This window comes from Jaculus jaculus, chromosome 1 (genome assembly GCF_020740685.1).
Source record: "Jaculus jaculus isolate mJacJac1 chromosome 1, mJacJac1.mat.Y.cur, whole genome shotgun sequence".
In the NCBI taxonomy this organism is placed as follows: Eukaryota; Metazoa; Chordata; class Mammalia; order Rodentia; family Dipodidae; genus Jaculus; species Jaculus jaculus.
The window spans coordinates 332,961,979-332,968,845 of NC_059102.1; positions in this window are offsets into that span (position 1 = coordinate 332,961,979).

Here is a 6,867-nt window from a genome sequence, read left to right on the forward strand (position 1 = left end):
AAGGCAGAGACACAGAAACAAGGACGGACAGCCCCGCCTATGGAAGCCCCGCAATCCCACACACCCGAGAGTACAGAGAACACAGTACTCCTTAACACTTCTCAAACTCATATAAACGTATAAGAACATGTTGGCATTTTCCTTATAGGTTTTTAAAATTCATTTTTACTTTGTCAAAAACAGGATCCTATACTGGAAGTGGTGGTATACACCTGTAATATCACAACTTGGAAGGCTGAGGCAGGATGATTAAGAATTTGAAATCACTCTGGGATATACGGCAAGACTCTGCCTCAAGAAAAGAAAAGGACAAAGGAAATGGGGTGATTATTCACATTAAATTTTTCTGCAGCTCCATTCTTTCCCAGAGGAGCACAGATACATGTGAGGCTCCTGCTCTTGTGTTAAAATCTGCAGAAGCATTCACAGGATGAACCAGACCTTATGTGACAAGCCTCTGATTTGTTCCAGATATTTTTCCTAGACAAGACTGTGAAGTGTCTTTCAACTTACTTTAAGGGTTCTCATTTTTGTCTTTTAGGCAATTTTCAGTAGATCTTGGTGAGCCTTTCCTTTTGTTTCCTACTCGAAGTTCATAGAACTTGGAGGCATGGGTTTATTGTTTGCCTCATATTTGGAATATATGTGACCATTGTTTCTGAAATATTTTTGCATTCCTCCCTCTCCTTTTTCCCCAAGATGCAACTGAATGTAGGTTTGGTTACTTGGTACTCTTCCATAAATGAGTATCTTCACCATTTATTATTTTTGAGGCTTTATTGGTCATAAATGACAAACAACAAAGTACTCATATTTAAAGCACACAGTTGGATAGCTTTAATGTATGGCCCATGAGATGCTGTCCACAAAGACAGAACCTTTTCTCATTTCCTCTGCGGCCCCTTGCTGCAGCCCACCCCTCCCCGCTGCCTGCAAGAGGGGTGGCATGCTTCCTGAACTGGGTGTGAAGATTGTCAAACATGGCTGCATGCGGTCTAGCTCTTTCCTCTGCTCTCTGCGTGTGCATGATGTGTGCATGTGTCCTCGTGTGTGTGAATGCAGACGTGCCCGTGCTAAGGCACACATTTGTGTGGAAGTCAAAGGACAACTTCAGAGATCACCTTCGCCTTCTCTCACTGTTCACTATAAAGCTACCCTACAAACCCAGGGGCTTCCACCTTTCTTCTTAACAGAGGAACTGGGGTTACAGGCACTTGAGCTACGGCATCTGGCTTTACATGGGAGCTGGGGATTTGAACACAGATCCTCATGTTTGCATAAGTGCTTTATCTGCTGAGCCATTTCTCCAGCACAGTCTAGCTTCTTTCAATCAGAAGAACTACTTGAGTCCATCTATGTTGCAGTCTACTCTGAATCCCAACCCAAGGGGCTCACAGACAGGCTTGAGGACAGGCAGCCTGGTATGACCGAGTGCAGGAACGCATGCTGGGCTGCCGCAATTCCAACCTACCTGGTTGCTGGTATCCACGTGATTTTAGGCACGTATTTTCAAATCTCTTGTTTCTGTCAGTTTCCTTGTCACTGACCTCATGAGGCCTTGTGAGGATTAGTAAAATCATACACATAGAGCTACTCCTGTGCTTGAAGCTGCTTCACTGGGAGATGATTCTTGGTGGAAAGAGAATCAGAACATCCAAGGGAAGAGAAGACAGAGGATGGACGCCTCAGAACCTGCTGCCTCCCAGCTCCTCTTCAGGTCTTGTGACTCAGGATCAAACCAGCAACAGCCGCCACCAGCCCTTGGTTCCTTACCCACTGCAAATATGTTTTCAGGCAGTGTCTCCCTTTGGCCTCATAACAACCCTGTCTGGTGGCCACTATATCCCCATGTTGAAGTGAAGAAACAAACTCGATATCCTAGGTCCTGCCCAAGTTAGGCCCGCAGGGTGGGACTTCCCTGCCAGCCACAGGCTGGGCTATCTTAGCTACAGGCAGAAAGGCCGAGACCTGCGGGCAGCAGGGCCAGCAGAATGCCCTACACCAGCAGCCCTCGGTTTTGAACACGCTTGAGAATCCCCTGGACAGCTTGTGGAAAATTCGTCACTGGGCTCCACGCCAGGGAGTTTTGATTCAATAAAAGGTCAGAGTCCGACTTGCTCCGTGTTTGCTACTTGTGACCAACGGTGACATCTTGTGGTGAGAAAGGGAAGGGACTTTGCACTGCCTTTCAGCTTGAAGACTGGATGCTGCTGCTGGACCATCCAGTGCCACCTCGCATGCAGGGAGAGAGGATTGTTCAGAGGCACAGTCCATCCCCTAGGGTGCTGGCACCTGTGTGCCTCCTATAGACACAGGGAAACCTGGGGTGGTGTTACAGAACTTCCGGTCCATTTCAGCATACCTATAATTCTCATTTTTGTGAGCAAGTTTCTTTCCTGGTGAAGGCTGTCCTCCCCCAAGGTGAAGGTCAGTGAATCAGCAGCTGGACATGTCCTGTGGATGATGTGGCTGGAGACCGGAGACCCTTGTTTGGCTTGCTTTCAGTCCAAAGGAGCATTTTACTCTGTGACCTAGTCTCCCCCGCCCCCCTCGGCTCCACGTCCATCCTTGACAATGAAGGTTGGGGTGATCTGTGGGCTGTGGGGTAGGGAGTCGAGCTCCCTGTCGGTCTGAGCAGAGCCATGTGTTTCTTCTACTCAGGCAGCTGTGGACACGAGAAATTGGGGTGCATTTGAAAGCACAAGGGCTTTGGAGCCTCATTTGGATGCTTGGGTGGGCAAAAACTCAGGAATTAAGGAGCCAGAAAATTCAACCGGTCCATAAAATTCCACCTTGGGACTCTTGCCTTATGGATTGGTCCAGTGAAATCCACGGACCACATTGTGCACTTCTGTCAGACCAGTGATGTGACTTCAGTAAGCATAGTAAGCTTGCTGACGGCATCAGAGGTCTAGTGGTGATTTCTACCTGCATAGCATTTTCAGTTTGATTTTGACATGTAGAATCATTTTTTATTTCATTGCAGTTGACAGTCCTAATAGCGCAGCTAATTTGAGACTAAAACAGTCTTGCTGTGTAAAAGGAAAAATGGTGTTGTCTTCAGTAAATGTTTGGAAACAAATAAAAAAAAAAAACAGAAAAACAACCACCGAGCAGAAAGTTTATTATCGCTTAGAGCTTTAAGGGGGAGAGCGTTAAGAGAAGAGGAGCTCAGGGGAAGGAAAGAAGACATAGCTCCTTGCCCAAAGAGGCAAGACAGGGGTTGAGAAGCCCACCCTGAGACTCGGGTTGGGGGCATTTACGTGAGCCCCCAGAATGGGCTGTTAGTGTCTGTGGTCAACATTCTGGAAAAGGGCAATCTTTCCAAAGCTCTTACTTCTCTAGGGTCTTCCGGGAGGAGCGTGGAAGGACTCCCTAAGGGCAGAGATAAAAAGCCAGACGCTTCAAGTTTCTGCCTGTAGTAAAGTGAGATGATCTAATCACAGCCTCCAGGTCCAAGGACAAGTCCTGCATTTAGCCAAGAGAGAGCTATCCACTTTTGGGGGCCTGTCACCCTTCAACTGCCATACTGCGAAATCAGTAGATTGGGGTGAGGGGGGGTTTGTGGATTTAGGGGCGACCTGAGCCTGGTCTGGGGCGAGTTTGGATCCCAGCTGGGCTTCAGCTTTCGACAAGCAGTGGGTCACGTCCTGCTGTGCCCGGGCTGCCTGAAGTACAATAAGAGGAGGCGCCCCCCGCGCACCGGGCACCTGCGAGGGAAGGAAGGCGCCGGGGGCGGCGGGAGGGCGGGGAGGGGAGTGGGCACAGGCCACCGGGCCAGCTTCCCAGGGCGCAAGCAGGAGCGGATGCGCCTCCCAGGCTCCCATACCCGCGGATGTCTCCCGCTGGGAGGAACTTTAATCATTAACCACCAGGTTAGTGGGGCCGAAGGCAGGGAGGAGAGCCCCAACCTCCCCGCGGCCTGCCCCTGCGCTGAGGGCCTGAGCTGAGTCACCATGACCTGACTGAAGGGTCGCTGGGTTCAGGCCTGGAGCACCGCCTCTGCGCTTGCCCTGGCTGCGCCCCGACAGCAGAGGGCGCTCTCGCCTGCCCCCGACCCCACGCACATATGCCCTGTTTCAGAAGGGGTCTACCAGCTGTCAGGAGGAAGCTAGGAAGACCAGCTTCTTGCCTGGCCTAGTCTGGAGAGCATCAGATAAATTAGCTGACAAGAGTAACAACCCAATGTAAGGCCTCCTGTTCGGGACCTCAGCCCTTAGCAACTGCAGACTGCTCAATGTCCAAGGGAGGCCATCAGAACAGCCGGTGCCCAGGTCCAGAGTTGGCACCTGCCAATGGAACCCTGTTCTCCATACCTGGTCGGACCACAAGGAACAGATGAGACTAGCAAGGGATGAGGGAGACTGGAGCATCACTGCTGAGGGAGCTGGAGGTGATGGGCAGAGGAAGAATGGTGTTGTCCCTGGTCAGTGGATAACATACTATCTCTGCTTCCCACCTGTAAGTGGAACTGACGATAACCATCTGGCTGCCTCAAGGGTGGTCAAATCAGGAATTCATCAGTCCATCACTTGCTCATTCAGTACTAAGAATGGGCCTGGGGCATCAGGGTCTGAGTGGCAGCAAAAAGATCAAGAAAAACACAGTGGGTAGCAGTGCCTAGGGTGCCACCAATGCCCGCACGGACTTTGTGAGACTTGAGGCCTGCTGTAGGAGGGGGAAAGGACCAGCTTGGAGGGCAGGGGAAGATGTGCTGCAAGGTGGAGGAGGGAGGAAGAAGGCCGAGGTGAAGGAGGAGGAGGAGGCTGGCTTATCTCGGCCTTGTGTAGTCCTGTGACCTCATTGATGAGCGCAGTTTTCCCTGGAAGCTGCTGGGGAATTGTCGAGCTGGGCGTGACTCACTAGCCCCGCATCTGCCTGGCCAGCTCCTGGGCCTCTGGACACGCGGTGTCCGACTCTTACCACAACAGTGTTGGCAGACCACCAGGTCAGAGAGCACCCTGAATACCTAGTCCTCTTCTTGGCGGGGAGCGCCAGGCTCCTCCTCTCGGGGTAGATAGAAGAACGCGGACTGCATGCAGTGCCAGTGCCTGCCCGGGGTGAGCAAGACGAAGGGCAAAGGCACAAGGTGCAGGACAAGGCTGTTTCCTGCCGCTTCCTCTCCAGGGCAAGCTTTCCTCTTGAAAAATGGCTCCTCTTCTTCCATGCACCAGCATGATCTCTGTCAAACTTTCCTTTTGTCTACATCGTTTCCAAAAATGTGCTTCTGGGAGTGCCAGTGGTGTGTGCTTATTTCACAAGTGACCCACTTCCTGATGGTGTCCTGGCTTCCACTGACCTTTTTTGGCCAGAGTGGCCCATGGAATAGTGTCCTCCTGCCACCGTTTGACGGACACCTGGTGTGTGGGGGTGTGCATGCTGGTGTCTAGGGACAACTTCAAGGTGATTTCCTCTTCTGCCTTGCTTGAAACAGGGTCTCCCTTGTTTTTGCTGTTTTCTGTGTGTCAGTCTACTTCTACAAACTTCCTGATTCTCCTGGCTGTGCCTCTCATTGCTATAGGCACCTTGGGATTACATACACATGGGCCACTTTGCATCTCTGCTTTATGTGGGCGCTGGGATATTGAGCTCTGGCTGGCAGGCTTACAAGCAAGCACTTTCAATGGGCTCCTATCTCCCTAGCCCCAGAACTCATGACTAATGACCTGTACTGTGCTAGACAACGAAGATGCAGTATGAGCGAGCCCAACCCCGGCTTGAGAAACCTTCCCACACGTGCTCCGGAGCGTCATGTGAAGACAGATAGATCTTCTATCTATCTTCACTGCATTAAAGTCTCCATCCCACTCACTTGCTCAGCATTCAAGCTTCCCATCTCTACGTCGTCTCTGTGTTTCTCCCGCTTCACTCTTGAGAGCCTGAAGAGATGAAGCTATTGGCTGAGTTCAGACAACTGGGATTTGAAGCCATGTTTCCTGGAGCTCACGAAGGCCTACTCTTCATAGCTCAACTCTGCGCCCTGTGCTGGGATGGCTCAGTCTTCCCTTGGAAATTGGTCACAGCCACAAATTACCTATGAGAGCTTAGGAGGACAAGGGCCAAACTGAGAATGGTTCCAGGCAAATACTCATTGAGTCAATTGAAATGAATAAGAGGTTTTTGGAAACTCTCCTCCCCACCAACCGTCTCCAAGCAAGACTTTGAGAACCATTGAACACAACATGCTAACTCCATTCATGACACCCCAAAGGTGGATGTCGAGCTGGAGCGCTTGGACTATCTTCTCGGTAAAGGACCCAGAGCAGTAGCTGGTTGCATAGTTTGTTGACTCATCAGCATTGTCTTTTAGTTAGGTTTATATTTCTTCCTTTAATACCAAGGAGCCTAGTTCCATGTCAGCACTTGCTTCCCTGGTGACCTTTAATAAAGGCAACAGTATTTTAGCAAACAAGTATTTTAGCAAACAATGAAGCAATTGCTTTTGAGAAGAAAAGAGTAAATTGAAACAAAGTTCATTATTTTCTAAATTTGCTTTTCTCTGGAGAATTTAGGCATTGGCCTGGCTGAGTTCATAGGCTCCCAACACTTCAGGCCAAAGACCGTTGCTCATGGCATACACTAGCCTCACAGTTCTCTCCCCTTCGGGCCCCTCCACCATGTCTACCAGGTAGGGCTTTCTCTGCCTCTGGATGCTTTGTTTTGTTTTGTCCTTTCAGGCCTCTCGTCTTCAGCCATCGTTTCCTTTCACCTTGGCTGGGTCAATTTTCTTTGTTCTTCAAGTTTGAGGACGTCTTTCCGAGTGTTCCCACTTCTCCTCCACAGACTCCTTGTACATCCCACCTGCACTTTGCGCCTCTCTGCCATGTTCCACCAGGAGTGTCACAGCAGTATCTATTCACCTTTGTC